General features: G+C 40.4%; 1 protein-coding gene across 17 annotated transcripts in view; it reads right to left on the reverse strand.

Annotated features, from left to right (window-relative positions):
* Positions 1-16,490, reverse strand: part of CADPS (calcium dependent secretion activator) — a 424,483-nt gene that overhangs the window by 248,806 nt on the left and 159,187 nt on the right. The window lies entirely within an intron of this gene.

Below are 16,490 nucleotides of genomic sequence, written 5' to 3' on the forward strand. Positions count from 1 at the left end.
TAAGGAAATCAAATTCAAAATGAGAACCACATTTTTAAAAAGCAACACCAAATGTATGTATCCATCAATAGCCTGCCCTTTTATGCTCATGTTCCTGAAGATAGAATTTATTTGCAAAATATCACTTTTCAGAAGATGCTTGTATCCTAAGTAGAAGAGTGGAAAGATACAATTTTGAGAAAAGGTGTTAACATGTAATGAAATTGAAATGATTTTCAGGTTAATAGCTTAGCTAGTGCCTTACAAAATTAGCATCTACTATGTATTTGTGATTGCCTATAAATATGTTAACCTTCAAATAGTAACAAGTCTTTAGTGTTGTGAGCTGGCCTATGGGTTTTTTTTTTTTTTCAATTAAATTGCCTCGATGCTTTAAGGCAGTAATAGTTATCACTATCAACTCAATAAATAATGATTGGATCACCTACTTAAATATTTAATTGACAAGAATGAGCAAGTGGAATGGGAGTTTCACCTATTCGTTAAGGAACTGGTTAGGAATGGGTATCCTGTATTAGAGGGCTGGGGGCGAGTTCCAGTTACACTCTGGATTCTTATTTCTTGATACCAGCCACTAGAAGGCAGCAGCGGATGGCTCGAGTACTTGAGTTTCTGTTCTTCCCATGATAGAGACTTGGATTTCATTCCTGGGCTTGACACTGGCCCTGACTGAGCTGTGCAGATATCTGGGGAGTGAACCAGTGGATTAGCACTCTCTTTGTCAGTCTGTATAGCCCTCCCTCTGTTCCTTGTTTGAATCAAAGAAAAACAAGTGAGTGCTCTTTGAATATGGAGAAACTTTAAGTTTCAAGAAAATGAGAAATACAAATAAATATGAAAACTCTAAGTTGCAAAGGCTACATAAAGATTCCAGTTGTTGATGGTATTTCACCCTCTTTTAAGCCTTGCAAGCCTTTTGCTGACATTTCGGCAAAACTGTACTTCTGTAATTTCTCCTGGTGAAATTATACCACAGAGATATCAAATCCCGATGCCACAGGAGCTCGGCTGGCTTCAGCTGAGGCTTAATGGATTCTGTCTCCTGTAACCTGACATGTGCAGTTGAGTTAGAAAATGGCTGATTAAAAAATGTAGAGTCAACATACCCACCCAGCCTGCAAGGAACAAGATAACACTCTTGGTGACAGCATGTGGCTTTGATGTAGGACAGCTGGAAGGGACTTTGTGCTCCTCCCAGGGAGCAACCCATAGAAGAGAAAATTCTGAAACATTCATAAGCTTCTTATCATTAATGATTAATCTCTATGTTAACAAGCACCGGTAATTTATATTGTCCAACACTGGAGAAAGACCAAGGAAAGAAGCAGTGCCTCTCTCCGCAAATCCCCCTGAAGTGATCAATTTCCTGGCAAACTTCAGTTTCCTATCAGAACAGCAGGGCTGCAAAATTTCACGAGACAATCTTCAATGTAAGTGGTGGCGTTAGCAACCAAAATTTCTAAGATGAAGGTGTCAAATCTCTTCCCTTATCAGTTTCCCTCCCTTCTCTCCAACCACCAAAAATAATTAAAAGGTTTGGATGTGTCACTAACTCAGATCGACAATTTGTGGAAAGAATTTTATCTTGAGAGGATAGTAGTTCTCAACAAGTTGAGGAAAGTGGAATCATCTTTGCTATCTAAAAGACATTTGACAAAATCTGGAGATGCAACAGGCATCTGGCAGATAAGGATTGCTGTCCAGCACGCTGTAATGCAGAGTGCCCCTGAAGTAAGGAATTGCGCATTCCCAAATGTCAGTAGGGTGGAGGTTGAGAAAGCCTGCTGTAGGTGATGACCTCGAGGAAGCAAGGTGTTGCCCTGACAGCACTGGATTATGGGGGCAAAGAGAAGGTTGCCAAATTGACAGAGAGGCTTAACTTCGTAATGCTAATCCTCTTGCCGTGAAACATTTCTAATATTACCAGCTGGGTTGAGATTTGAACTAATTTTAGGAAGGGAAGAGAAGAGGAGGAGAATTTTGACAGTTCTGACTATGGTGAAGAAATTTGTTTAAGAAAGTGTCAGTTCTGTAAGAATAATGCAGACAGGGTCTTGTGGAACTCAGCCTTGGGGTTTATCTCACTAAGGTCTGTAAGAGACAGGGCCCTTGCAGAGAGGGCTCCGAGTGGATCAGTCTCCCTCTGTTTTACACATTTCGGCTGCAAGCTCTCTTGCTCCTCGGGAAAGGATCACTGGAGTGCGTGCAAGCACTCTGTCATGACACATGCACAGACCAGCTCCCTCAGCTGTCACTTAGAGGGAAAGGTGATGTGAGTACACAGTCACTTGCTTTAAAAGCCTGTGATGCTGCTCAGAATCAAATCAGAGCAAGGGAGGAAGAAACCTCAGGTGAGTGGAAGTACAGGCAAGGACAGACAGGCAATCATCCTATCTCTTCACTGAAGTCACTTGACAACCAAACGAGAAAAACTTTTTTCTAATAAAGCAAACTGTATTTTGAAGTATCTCTCTTTCCTCATTTCCATTTTTTTACTTTGTTTTTGTCAATGTCTTTATTTCATAAGAAAGAAAAAATTGCCCAATGCTAACATCTGTGCATCTAGAGATTCTTTCACTGGAATTAAGAAACCACACTAATCTTGCACAGAAGAAGGAGTTTGCAATGAATTAATTTTCCAGGAGAATGTCTTAAGCCAGTTTCTTACTCTTAACAAGTCTCCCAGTAAGGCTAAATTAGAGATTTCTGGGACACAGATATCTACTCTTTCCTTGACAAAAAAAAAAAGTTAAGCATAAATGCACACATATAGTTACATGTACCTCTTATGAACAAAGCCTCAAAGGAGAATCAATGGCTGAACAAGGATACTTCTGCAGAAAAGTGTCCAGTGGCATTTCTTTTCCTTAGAGGGACGCTTACAACCCCCTAGAAGAAGCAAGAAGAGGCAGGGAGGTGATGGTTTTTTTACCTGGATATTAAGCTGATGCTTTGGAGTACATTGGGCTTTTAAAGTGAAGAGCAAAGAGGTCTACAGATGGAGTCACTAAAAGAGAAGAAGGAATTCTAACACAGAACAGGAAAATAGAAAAACAACAAGGTTATCTTAAGCTCCAGTAGGTACAGAACTTGCTATAGTTTATGGAGCTTTCATGTTTTAAAAATGTATCATATATCTTTAAGGAAAATTGAACAGGATCTCTACAGGCAATGGGGAAGCCACCAGTGGTTATTACGGAAAGAACCATCACACATCAGTTTGTGGTGCAGTGCAAGTGGAAAAGAAGCAGAAAGAAAGGCTGAGAATTTACAAAGATTGTTAAAGGCAAGCTGAGTCTACCAATTAGAAATTCTATCTTTGAAACAATGGCTTCATCTTTAAGACCTCGGTTTCCTTTTCTGAAAAATGAGAACAACCACAGTGCCAACATCTTGGGGCTGGTCCAAGAATTCAATGAACACAGACAGGCAAAGCACCAGTATTGCAGAACTAGCCTCTTGCTCTTTCACCTCTCCAAGCTGGATCTCCTTCCGGACTACCTATTGCTACACATGGCCTTTCACAGCTCCTGGACATTGAGACCTGAAACCTCAGCACCTCCTGGCTCTCCTCTCCATGCTACACACATTTCGTCATTTGTCAAAAGCTCTTCTATCCTCCTCCATATTGTGGGCCTTCACTTGTTTTGTCTTTCTCCTATTTCTTTCTGGGTTCAGTCTCTGGATGTGCCCACCTGTAGTAGTGCACTTGTTACTCTTCTCATTGCCACCTCCTTATTGTACGTCACCCCACGATGGATCTGAAACACCAATCTGATCAAGCGGCTCCCTTCTTTAAAAATATTCAATGCCTCCCCGTTTCTAGGGCGATGATGTTCAATTTATTGAAAAGTAGTATAAAAATTTTAAAGATAGAAACTATGGAAGCCCACAGTACAAGCTGTAAAACATGAGTTTCATTGCTGGAAATAATGAAGATGTTAGCGGGGATGGTGGTGGGAGTCCAGCATCTCATTCCTACACTGTAACCTTGAAGGTGTTAAAAACATGAGAATCTCATGAATAACTTTTTGAAACCTATGAGGACAGAACCTGGCTCTTCACTGCTGGACTCCTCTACCATCCCAGCTGCCCTTTCCCACCATGTTGCCTGTGGTCCTTTTGGGCTGAATTCTGGAGGATGTCCTTGGTTTTCTGTACACTTCTCTTCCTTGTCTTTGCTGATACCGCACCTTTGATTGATAACATGTCTCTGCATGACTAGGAATTTCTCGCACTAGAACACACTTCACAGGGGCTTCCTCTGTCTAGAAAGTTTCTCCCCCCCCCTTCCCCAAGTCAATCCTATCTACCCTTGCATCTCAGGGCAGGCTTTCTGCTAGAGCCTGTCTGTATCAATCTCTTCTCTCAAATGCACTCAAAACCTGTCACCTCTCCATCATATAATCGATCATTGGGGATCATTGATTGATGCCAGGGGTGTGGGCTACATAATCTTCATGAAATATGACAGTGCTAAAGACTAGCCTTATTGCTAGAGATTTAATAATACCCATGAAAATCAAGAAGAAAATGAATACTTTGTCTATTGTCTTCCTGGTGGCTGCCTATCATAGCACTCACCTCCACATACCTAGATATTAGTACTTTGAACACATATCTAAGACAAGAAACTTCTCGGGTAAAGAACCAGATTTGATTTTTTTCTCCAGATTTCCAACTGGTTTTTGAGGAAGTCAGTAGATATTGGGCAAATTTGTTGTTTAACAAATCTACATGAACCAACACCTATGCTGGAATCTCATTCAAAACTTATCCTCAGAGTACAAGCTACGGAGTCTTGTTTTCAAGAGTTCAGATTCATCAGCAATGACTTGAAGATTCAATGTATCTACACCATTCCCAAGATTCCTTCACTTCATTTTAAATTATCTTCCACACTGACTTCTGTGATGGGTGAAAGGCTCTGAAAGAGGCTGGGTGTGGGTAACAAAAGAGGAAGGACAGCAAGGCAGGCCTTTGGTTCTGTAGAAGATCTCATTTACGAAAAACTCCCAACAAGAGAGATCTGTAAATGAATGATGAAGCATTTATGACAGGACTGAACTAATGAATTCAAAAGCAGTAAGAAAATAATGGGAAAGAATCAAAGTGAGCTATTCTTGGTAGCACAAGGGACAGAGACAATTTGGAAAGGTGGAGGCTTCCTTTAATAATTGAAATCCTATTTCACAGTCCACAGATTTTGTGGCTGTGCTTTGATACCACAATGCAAGTATTTCTGGAAACAAGGAAAGAACTCAGTGTTTGTTTTTTGACATTAAAAGGCTAAGTACAGAAGATTTTCCCCCCACTGTTTCCTTTACTTTAGCATAGGGAATCTAGACCCTTCAGAAGGGAAGAGATCACAATTTGGCCAGGAAAAATGCCTCAGTAATCTAAAGTTTAGAGAAATCACTGCAAAGAATCTCACAACACTGGAGATGTTTATGACTGCCTAGCATACATCCCCTGGAAGGCTTATCTTCCCACTCTCCATCCTAGTACAACCAAAGTCATCTCTGAAAACCATTAACTGGTTAACCATTAACTAGTGAATGATAGAATTTTTAAGCTAGTCCACTTTAATATATTTCTCACTCACTATACAATAGCACTAGAAGTTCAGATGTTAAACTAGACTAACATTCAAATTCTTATTTCATTTGTCTGCATCTCTAAGTGAGACTGTATCTCCACAGTCCAGGCTATTTTTGCGTCTGTTTGCCCTTCTTTCCAAACATGCTTACAAAGCCTAGAATACATAAACAGAAGTTGTTAGGTGCCAGGCACACAATGACGAGCATAAATGGACTATTTTTTCCTTCTTGGGAATGAATGATGGATATGCATATTATGAAAATAACCATAAATGCTAATGTAAACTTACAAACAGACACTTGCTCCAAGGGATGAAAACAAAAATCTGTGAAAGAAATCTTATCCAACAGCCTTTGAATGCAGAACTAAAGTTAAGCAAAGGTAATCTGTGAAAGAACATTTCAGAGGAATGATACACGCCAAAGGCTCATGACAGGAGGAAAGCAGAAGCTGGTCTGTGTGGCTAGAGTACAACACGAAGGAGAGAGTCTTATGGGATGCTTAGAGAGGCTAAGTGACTTGCCTAAGTAAAGGACATGACCTAGACTTAACATCTTTTTTCCATTTTCCTTCGTAAGAATGCTGAATTTCATTCATCATGTGCCATTTCCTCGGGTGACTCATATACTTGTGATGAAGTCGAGCCCATTTTCAGTTTCAGGTGAGGGTCTTTCCAGGCTGAAACCTTTCAGCAAATCCCATACACTTGGCTACGTGATTGGATTTGGGAATGATCCTTTGTTAACAAAAATCTGTGCACTAGTTAGAACTGAGATGGCACTTACTACCGGGCTTCTGGGAAAGAAGTTTTCTTACTCTTCTGAGAGTCATGCTGTGAGAAAACTCTTGGCTGGATGTCAAGGGAACCATAAACATGCCTATTCCAGGAAAGACCAAACATTGCACTGTTAATTGAAACTCAAGTTCTGGCCTTGAATTTAATATTTCAAAATATAAGCAGTACCTAAGATCATACAGAGTTGAAAATTTTTCCGTCAATTAGTCATTCACCCAATCATTGGCTTCTAATTTAGCCTACACGTTTGACTTTTGGATGAGGTGTTTTCAGTGGTGCACAGGTGCAGCAGAGCTATGTAAGTAAAGCTAAAATGGGCAAGAATTGGTTGAAAACAATTTGGCTCAAAAGCCTGAATTAAGGAAGGTTGCTGAAACTGAGCAAGACGGCTCCTTGAGTTCCTAACTTGGCCTGCTATCACTCACACACATAGATCTCCCTGACACAAGTCATCAGGATTAAAGAAATCTCCCATCAATGAAACAAGCAAGTCTTTACTGAAGCACCGGCGATGTGTCAACAAACCATCTGAATAGAAGTAGGGGGATACGCAACGTCAGGATACACTGAAATAGCAGAATGATGGAATTACATGCACATTCAGCAGTATGTGTGCATACATTACATAACTTGTATTTGTAGCTTATAATCAGTAATTCTTTCTTATGGTAGCATATGTTTCAATATGTCTGCTTATTCAACATCTTGTACTTTGATAGCATTTTTTTTGCTGGGGGAATTTCCCAGAAAGCACTGCATAACTAGACAGGAGTGCGTTTTTAGCTGCTTCAAAGATGCTGGTGTTTGGCTAGTTTTTAATAACAAAATTGTGATGATGGGAATAACTGAGGGCCATCACTAGGTAGCAGAGCTGCAACAGCCTGGGAACAGTCATCAAGAACAGGTTATTGCCTTTATGGTCAAAGGGTTGCAGCTCAAAACACCACAGCTTTGCTCATGGCAGCAAGGAGAGATCAACAGTCTTGTTTGCACAGATTAGGGTTGAGGGAGACCAGGAAGGGGGTGGCAAATCCCTCCCATCTGTTCCTGTTTTTCTAAGGGGCTGATGTCAGTGAAAAATTCAAAATGGCTAAAATTTACCACTCAAGACAGGACATGAAAACTGCCCTCAACCTGAGTGTACAGATCTGCAGGTTCACACTGATCTGCTGAGAGAATCTATGCAAAAGTTCCCAATAGGTCAGGTAATACTACAAAATGTCATCTAATCCAAGGAGAAATGATTTCCACCAAAAGCCAGGGGCATGTTGCTTGGGTGATTGCTTGATATGTGCTAAGCCAAAGCACTTAACTACTGCCAAGTAAAGACTTCTCATTTTTAATTAAATGGTAGAAAAAATGGCCAATCAGAAAGGGAGGTCTATAAGACTCCAGGGCATCAGGAACTCAAGACCAGAGCAGACTGGGCTGAATATTTTCAAGTCTTATAGGATAGTCAACCCAAACACTTTCATTTTCTGTCAATAATATCAACAGTGTATTCTAAAACCTACTCCTTAAAGTTTAGCGTTATGTAAGCAGTTTGTTACTGCTTTCTCGTGGCCCATCACTTCTCTTATATCTTCATGTATCTATGACAAAAAAATCTCTTGTTATCATACATTCTTCTTTAGCAAATGATTTATATGGAAATTTCAAAGATCATATTGCATCTTACTTAAGAACACTATGAGCGAGATGGAGGTGAAAAAAGTCATACCTATTATACAACTGAGGGAACTGAGATGCAGAAAGGTGAAGACAGATTCCTAAAATAAATCATTCACCTAATCTCATTATTCTTTCACTCAACAACTACTTCGCAGTATGAGCTATGCTGGATGCTCAGTCACATCCACATTGATGAAGTGGTGGGGTATGTGGTAAGAAGAATATACTGGGAAGTATACAGATGCATATTTAATTAAAAAAACATTTTCATCAGTTCTTCAAGATTTCTACCCATCAGGATTATGGAATTTTTAGTTTTTGGTTAGAGAGCCTGTCTTGTTCATTGTAAGATGCTTAGCTTTCTATTTTGCCTTCTACATGGTAGAAAGTGATCATATGCTTCTCTGGTTGTGATAAGCAAAAATATCTCTAGACGTTGCCAAAGGTCAGCTTCACAGTATTGCTTCAAATGAGATCAATCAAAGTTTGCTCAATTTTCTGATCCTCAGTTCTTCATGTCTCAAATTGGTATAACATTATCTGCTTCATAAAGCCTACCTAGGTATTAAAGTGTATGGGAGTGGTCAGTAGGTAGAAGATGCTGTTGCTGCTATTTCACAGAGTTCCTGTTAGGTGACCCTGCAAACAGCAGGTAGAGGCCCATGGAGGCCTTCCTCTCAGCTTCTATCTCCACTTACAGTGCTCCATCCATTTTGCTAGTTGGTTACTCTGGCAAGGAGCCCACTAAGTCACTGTAAGTTTTTTTTTTTTTTAACCTCATTTCATTGTTATTTTGTCATCTGCAAATGTCTTTCTGTCTCAGGATGTCATCATCTCTTGTCATTTAAGTTGTAAGGGACTTCTCAGGCTTAAAAAACATGTGCTCACACTGATACAGGCTTGGCATCTCCAGGTTTTCCATTCTCACTAACAACCAACAGAGCACATCATTGTCCCTCCCCCACCCAGCCCAGACTGAGTAACTGAAGGGGCAGGGCGACCGCACCCATTGTCCATAGGGTGTCCAGGGTGCAGGGAGCAGTAATGTGGGAAGGAAGAGAATAGAGAAATGGAGTTGACACTGTCAGCATTTCTTTCTAAATGAGTGCCTGGGGGGAGTAAAGGAGGGAGTCTTTCTAGTCTTTGAATAAGAATATTAGTGTGATAAATGATGCTTCTCTCTTGACTTCCTTTGTTACGAGGTTGTTATTTGACAGCTTTCAAGAGTTTTGTGATATTTATTTGTGGAAAAATTTTCTGGTTCTAACAATGAATACATCTTGAGTATGGGAGGGCTGACATTTGATTTCCTCCAAGCCATGAAGTGTTTTCTCCAGGCAAAACAGTGCAATTAATTTTTCCATGCTGTACCAGAGACGGAAAAAAAAATGAATTCCTCCATTCGATTTTTTCCCCTGTTATTACTTCAGGTGGTTTAGAAACACTCTTTTTATGACTGAAAATGCTAATCTAAAGAGATTGGATGGGACAAATTTTAAAATCACAACATAAACACAATTAAGAGAGAATGCCAAGCGAATAGAATGTCAGCTTGAGATAATGACTTCCAACGGCTCTGGAAGTGACAAAGGAGAAGTAAATCGATGTCCAGAATCACAGTCTGGGTGTTAGCCAAGACCTTCAGCTGAATGTCAGTGCTCTAGGGCTGCCTGAGTGATAACTGAATCACTGCTCCTTGAAATGCAGTCAATCCTCCATCACCCTCAGAAGAGGGATGTAGCACACACACACAAAATGAATTTTTTATTTAGATGGCATGTTTGTGTAACATGTCATGTCACCGGGATATGAATGTATTCGACATGATAGAACTTGATTCTGCCAAGTTGCCAAAACTGATCAGATCCTTATGTTAATCTTTCAAAGCCTTAGATTTTGCTTCTGGCTGGTAAATCAGCCTATGCAAATGTGTTAATATCTGCTTCTCTCTTTCCCTCCGTTCTTTCGATTTTTAATTTTTTATGTATATAAAGGGAACCAATTTCATGTATTTCAGTTAATAGCTTCTTTTTAAAACATTAAAAAATTTTATGTAAAGTGAATTTCATGTATTTCATAATACACATTTAGGAGCATAGTGATATTTTCCACACTTCCCTCCCTTTCCCAAGAGTTAGAGCTGGAAACCTGAGCTCCTGAGCTGAGAGGATGGATTTAAGTAGTGACAATGAGGGATGGCAGGAGGGGAAAGCAATCCTTAAAGCAAAGTATGGCTAGGGGAAACCCAGAGCCAGTTGAGAAGGATGCTGAGTAGTTTGGCTTAGCTGGAGGGATTAGAGAGTTGTGTCAAATGCATTGTAGCTGTGAAGGGTGATGAGTCTTCTGTACATTAGAATCTCAAAGAGGTATTGTGTGGGCAACATTTGCAGCCAAGATGCTTCATTGTTCTGTGCTATCCACATATGTATGTTTGCATCCATTTGTCTACTCACGTGCTTTGTCTATCTCCAAAAAATATGTGGAAATGGAATTAAAATATAAGGTTTCTGGTACAATTTTTTTTTCATGGATTGGTAAACTCACAATTTCATTTTCCACAAATTGTTGACGTGCCTTCTAACTGAATTTTTGTTTCTTTTGATGTTCTGAAAGATCTGACAATGATGCTGGGGGTGGAGTTGATTAGCAGCTTCCCTTGTTCGATGAGGTAATTATTTTCCTAAGTCCCGCTACTCTGTTGTCTTTGCAACACATTGAGAAACAAAGTAATGTTGGTCAGATCTTATGGTTAAAAAATCATAATCTCTACGATGCATGCTTTTATTGTGTATCTTTCACTTTAAAATTTTTACTTATTCATTGGAAATGAAGAGTTATAGTATTACAACAAGAAAGAGAAACAGAAAAATTATCTTCATCTTGCACGTTCACTCTGCAAAAGGCTATAATGGCTAGATGGCTAAAGCTGGGCCAGCCCAGCATCAGGAGCCTGGAAATCCATCCAGATCCCCCACATGGGGGCAGGGGTCACAGTACTTGGGTCACCTTCTGTTGAATTCCCAGGCACATGACCTAGAAGCTTGGTAGGAAACAGAACAGCCAGATCAGATCTGTTCATATGGGATGCCTGTATCGCACGTGGCAGCCTGATTGGTTGTGCTATCATGCCAACCTCGTAAGTCCTGCCTTATATAGGAAGACTTTAAAATCATTTTGTGGGTCACAGGGTGACATAATCAAAACCGAATTTCAGTTGGGCACAAGAAATAACATCAGATGAATGAGGGAGAAGCATGCTTAAACTCAGAAAATGAAATTAGGTGAATATGGTACTGGAGGCAAAATTCACAAGTGTCTTAATCAAGTTAGTTGTGGTCATGATAAGTGAGTAGAGTGAAGTGACTGTGATGTAGGAATGGCATCTTGAGGTTTTCATCAGAAACTGGAAAACTGGAAGGATTAATCAGAGGGAATCATCTGAATAGAAAAGGCAGTGGAAAGAGCTGAGACACAGTACACAGAAAGGATAGGCACACATGTGACAGTAGTGTGGAAACCGCAGGAAAAGCAACATACAGCAGCCAAGAGGATATCAAGAGGTGGTTACAGAAAAGGAGGAAACTAAGAAAGCTAACTGTGATGGGACTTAAGAACAGAGGTAGTTTGGATGCAACAGTGTGGCCAGAAGTGTCAGAGCTGCGGACTGAGATTGCACCAGTGAATTCACAGATCTCCCTGAGGGTAATGTCAGGTAACTTAGGGTGAAGAATTGAGGAATGCCCTGTACTGAAGAATACATGCAATCAGTTATACACAAGCTTAATCATCAGAGTTTCACAGTATGAAAGGTTATTGGCATCAGTGACATTCAAACCCATTTGACATTTTTAAAGTGAGAAATTTTGTTTAGGGTTGGGCATGGAAAAATGGCTATTTACTTTAAACCCACTTTGCCATTCTGTCACGCACTCCTTGTCTTTTTCAAACTACTCCTACATATCTGCTCAGTACAGAATCTTTGTCTTTTTTTTAACAGGATCTGGTTCTGGTCATTGTACTCTACTTCTCTACTTTCCTTTAGTGAATAACCATTCCTAATTCCATCTTGTTTTGCTGACTGGCAATCTGAAGGGGTAACCTCATGCCCATTCTTATTGTTCTCCTACCTGGGCCAAAGCTTGAGCACTAAGAATAAGAAAGCCTATCAGGCAACCTCCTGAGGATTTAAATCCTAAGTATAAGAGTACACAATCTGATTTTAGTTGATGTTGAATCATTCAGATAGCAGACCTTGTGTGAAGTATCTGCTGCTATTCCCTAACTTCCCAAGGGTTGACAGATTAACTATTTTTTTTTAAATGCTATTGTAAGGACAGATGTTATGGTGAAGTCTAGAATGCCTACAATGCTAGCACCCATACGGGTGCCAGTTCCATGTTTCAGTTGCTCCAGTTCCAATCCAGCTCCCTAGTGATGACATGAGAAAAATAGCAGAAAATAGCCCAAGTGCTTTGGCCCCCACCGCTCACATGGGAGGCTCAGAACAATCACCTGGTCCCTGGCATTCTACAGGTATTTTGGTGAGTGGACCAGTGGACAGAGGATTTCTATCTCTAGCCATCACTCTCCTGTAACTCAGATAAAGAAATTCTTTTTAAAAATGCTGTTATAAAGCTAGTTACCTTAAGGTTAAGTTGTTTACCTCCCAAATAATCACAATATTACATATTTGTTTCAGGAGACACCATGGATGCAATTGACTAATGAGTGGATGCTGTGGTTCAATGCAAGTGAACTGGAGATGCCATGAATGACGTCAGACTTTATTGGAACAATCACCATGAACAGTAACTGTCATGGCAAATACTCCTTGAGATACTCTCTATTGTGTCTGTGGGAGCTGCAACAGCATTTGCTCTCCATGAAATGGTCCGCAGGCTGAGGGCAGAATCTGGTACATAACAGGTGCTCATTAAGCAGATGAGCAGAAGACATACAGCAATGGACCCTCATGGTCATCATGATGCCAGACAGAATTTTACATTTTCTTCTTCATAAAACTTCTCCAAGGTGAACAGCAAGCCTTTTTTTTTTTTCTTTATGGACTGGGAGATTGAACCTGAAATACTAAATAACTTTCTGAGGCCACAGGGGATGTCAGTGCCTGACTTGACAATAAAATGCAGCAGCTCTGAGGTCTTTTCTCATCTTCTCTGTATAAATTAAAAAGAAGTACCTGCGCTGCTCTGCTCACAGCAGCACAGTGGACATGGGACTTGCACCCAGCGGTTCCGCTCTGTGCCTTTCAGACTCCCAAGGTCCTGGATCTTAGGACTGAAGCTTACACATTTAAGTCGATAGTAAAATGCAATTACTGCATGAACTGTGAGGCAGAGAGGGCAGAAGTGAAAAAAGGAGCGGGGGGGGGGAACCCCTCCTCAATCACAGAATTTCTCTTTTTGTGGTTGATTTGAAAGATAGACAGCAAGACCAAATGAGAGATCCTTGCTTTGCTCCTTAATCCACAAATGTCTCCAACAGCCTGGATGAGCTAGGCTAGGCTCAAGACAGGAGCTAGGAGCACCATGTGGGTCTTCCATGTGGCTGGCAGGGACCCACATGTGCCACCTCCAAGGGTACACATTAGCAGGGAGCTGGATGAGAGGCGGAGGCATGATTTCATCTCAAGCACTGCAATGTAGGAAGCATGAGGATACCTCAAGAAGTGGTGGTTTAATTACATTTACCACAACCTGCCTCTAGACACAGACCTTCTTCAAGGTACAGACAGGAATACATGCCTCATTCTTTCTACCACATAGTAGTTTATCCCAATAGTGTGAAAAAAAAAACCTATGTCCATACCAAACCTTCACAAGAATATTTATAGCAGCTAGTTAAGAAATCTTTCAATAGGTTAATGAACAAGCAAACCACTAGTTGTGAAATGCTACTCAGAGCTATAAAGAAATGAACCGTCAAGCCAAGAAAATACTTGGAGGAAACGTCAATACGTATTCCTAAGTAGACAAAAAAGTCCATCTGAAAAGGCTTAACATGTAATTCCAAGTATATGAGAGGAGAGACAGTAAATGGATGTTGGATGCAGGGGCTGGGAGAACAAAGGAGTTTCTGAGGGCAGTGACACTCTTCTCCATGATTCTTTTATTGTGGGCTCATGCCACTAGAAATTTGTTCAGCTCTACAGAACATGGCAGCAATAAATATGAATCCTAATGCAAACTATGGAATCTGAGGGATAATGATGGGTCAGCATAAGGCTCACAGGCTGATACTGCGAGCAGTGGAGGTATGTGTATAGAGAATCTGTGCTCATGCTCCCTGTGAACTTAAAAACAGCTCTAACAAATAAAGTCTATTAAAAATGAGCTTTCAAATAGCAGTTGGTAATGGTACTTCCTCTCCTGGAGGACCTTGGGCTAGGATGGTGAATGAAGTAATGGTATGTTCCTTTGGATAGTCTAATCTTCTTTTATTAAATACATTTATAACTCCAAATGAATGTGACTTTCTTTTAGATGACAATATTTTAGGCCATTTCCATAAGCTGTGACCTACATCCCAATTGTCTTGAAGTTTATTAAAAAAAAAACTTACAAAAATACACGGCTAGAATTTGTTCCAGTCCTCTGGGTCAGAATTTCTCACGAACAAGGTGTCAGATCTCACTTCCAAGGTGATTATGTTCAACAAATGCTAAGCACTACTGAGGTACAAGGGACCATTAGATCCAGAGAAGACAAACAGCTGGTATACACTTACTAGTGCATCTCTCCCCTGTACTGTCACTTATGTCATTAATTCTTCCTGTGTTACTTCCTAGTGAGCTATAAGATCACTCATGATGACTACCATTTCATCAGACAACCCGTTTTGTTGGCCAAGAGATAAAACCATACATGCTGTTGCAGTCTTTGGAAATGGGAAGCCAAAAGCCACTATCCTTGTTGGCCTGTGATAAAAATAAATATGATTCTGTAACCATATTCTCCAAGGACGTCGCTCCATTCAATTCCTACCATCATCAGCCTTGTTCAAGCCACTGTCACTGCTCGTCAGGCTGGCTGCAGTAGCATTTTATCGGGTCACCCTGCTCTGGTACTTGCCTCCTATAACACATTTTAAGGTCACTAAAATTGGTAACAGTTCTTAAAATTAGAATGACACTGCATTTATATAAAAATTTCAGAGACTTGACATCTTAATTATATCAAAGAAATAATCTGTTTACTTAAAATCATCCATGTCTCTTATTTATTTCCAGAAGAATTATGGAATTATACATATTTCCTAAATATCATCTCCGATATGTCATTTTCTCCCTTGTGGAGCCTTGGTATTGTTCCCTTTTCTTAAACCTCAGGTTTACTTCCATCCCAGGACCCATATAATTTCTCTGTCCACTGTCATGAACGCTCAGTTCTTTTCTATTTCTTTCCTGAATTCTCCCCATCCTTCAAGTATCCATGTAAATCTACCACTTTAGAGTATTTTATCTAGAATAGTGTCCATTACTACAATCCTGTTTTATTTTTTTTTCATCCTTATCTGATTGTATCCCTCTTGATCCTTATGTCAATACATGGTAACTCTCTATATAGATTTAGTCACATTTTTATTGTGTTTCTCACCAAAGGGTAACCACAGTAGCAAGGCTATTATCAATCAAGTGAATAAAGGACATATTCTATTGATGTTGGTCGGCATTTTTATGTGGTGCTGGCTCACTCCACAAATGGTTGTCCTGGCCAGAGTGGAGCAGATCTGAAGCCAGAAGCTTCTTGTGAGTCTCCCACATGGATTCAGGGTCTCAATGACTTGATCTATCCTCTGCTGCCTCTCCAGGAGATAGGCAGGGTATTACAGGATTAGGATTCCAACACACTGATTTGGTGAGATGGACACAAATAATGTCTCAAATAGGAAATCTTAGCAGGATCCCAGAATCTGTAGTCATATATATATACAGATTTTTTTCTTAGAATAAGAGAGAAAGCAAATGTTTGTGGGCATAGTTCTTCTCACTGTTAGTGCTGGTTGTCAGGTGTGGGGTTTCAGGTCTAGAAAACCTCAAAATAGGGACCCAAAGACACCCCCACTAAAAGACACAGGAATAGGTCCTACATGGATAGGCATATAGCTCCCAGTTCCCTGACACTTTTGGGTGTCTGAAAAACCTGAAGGCAAGGCAACTCTTAGAAAACACACCCTGTTTGGCTGATGCGATGGCTTAACTGGCTAATCCTCCATCTCCATCCTATGTGGGTGCCAGTTTGTGTCCCAGTTGCTCAGTTTCCCATCCAGTTCTCTGCTTACAAGTTGAGAAGATGGTAGAGGAATATGCAAATACCCAGCACCCCAGTGGGAGACCCAGAAGAAGCTCCTGGCACCCGGCTTTGGATCAACTCAGCTCTGGGGTCATTTGGGAGATGGAATATCT

This window comes from Ochotona curzoniae, unplaced genomic scaffold (assembly GCF_017591425.1).
Source record: "Ochotona curzoniae isolate NIBS_2020 unplaced genomic scaffold, NIBS_Ocur_1.0 contig_908, whole genome shotgun sequence".
NCBI lineage: Eukaryota > Metazoa > Chordata > Mammalia > Lagomorpha > Ochotonidae > Ochotona > Ochotona curzoniae.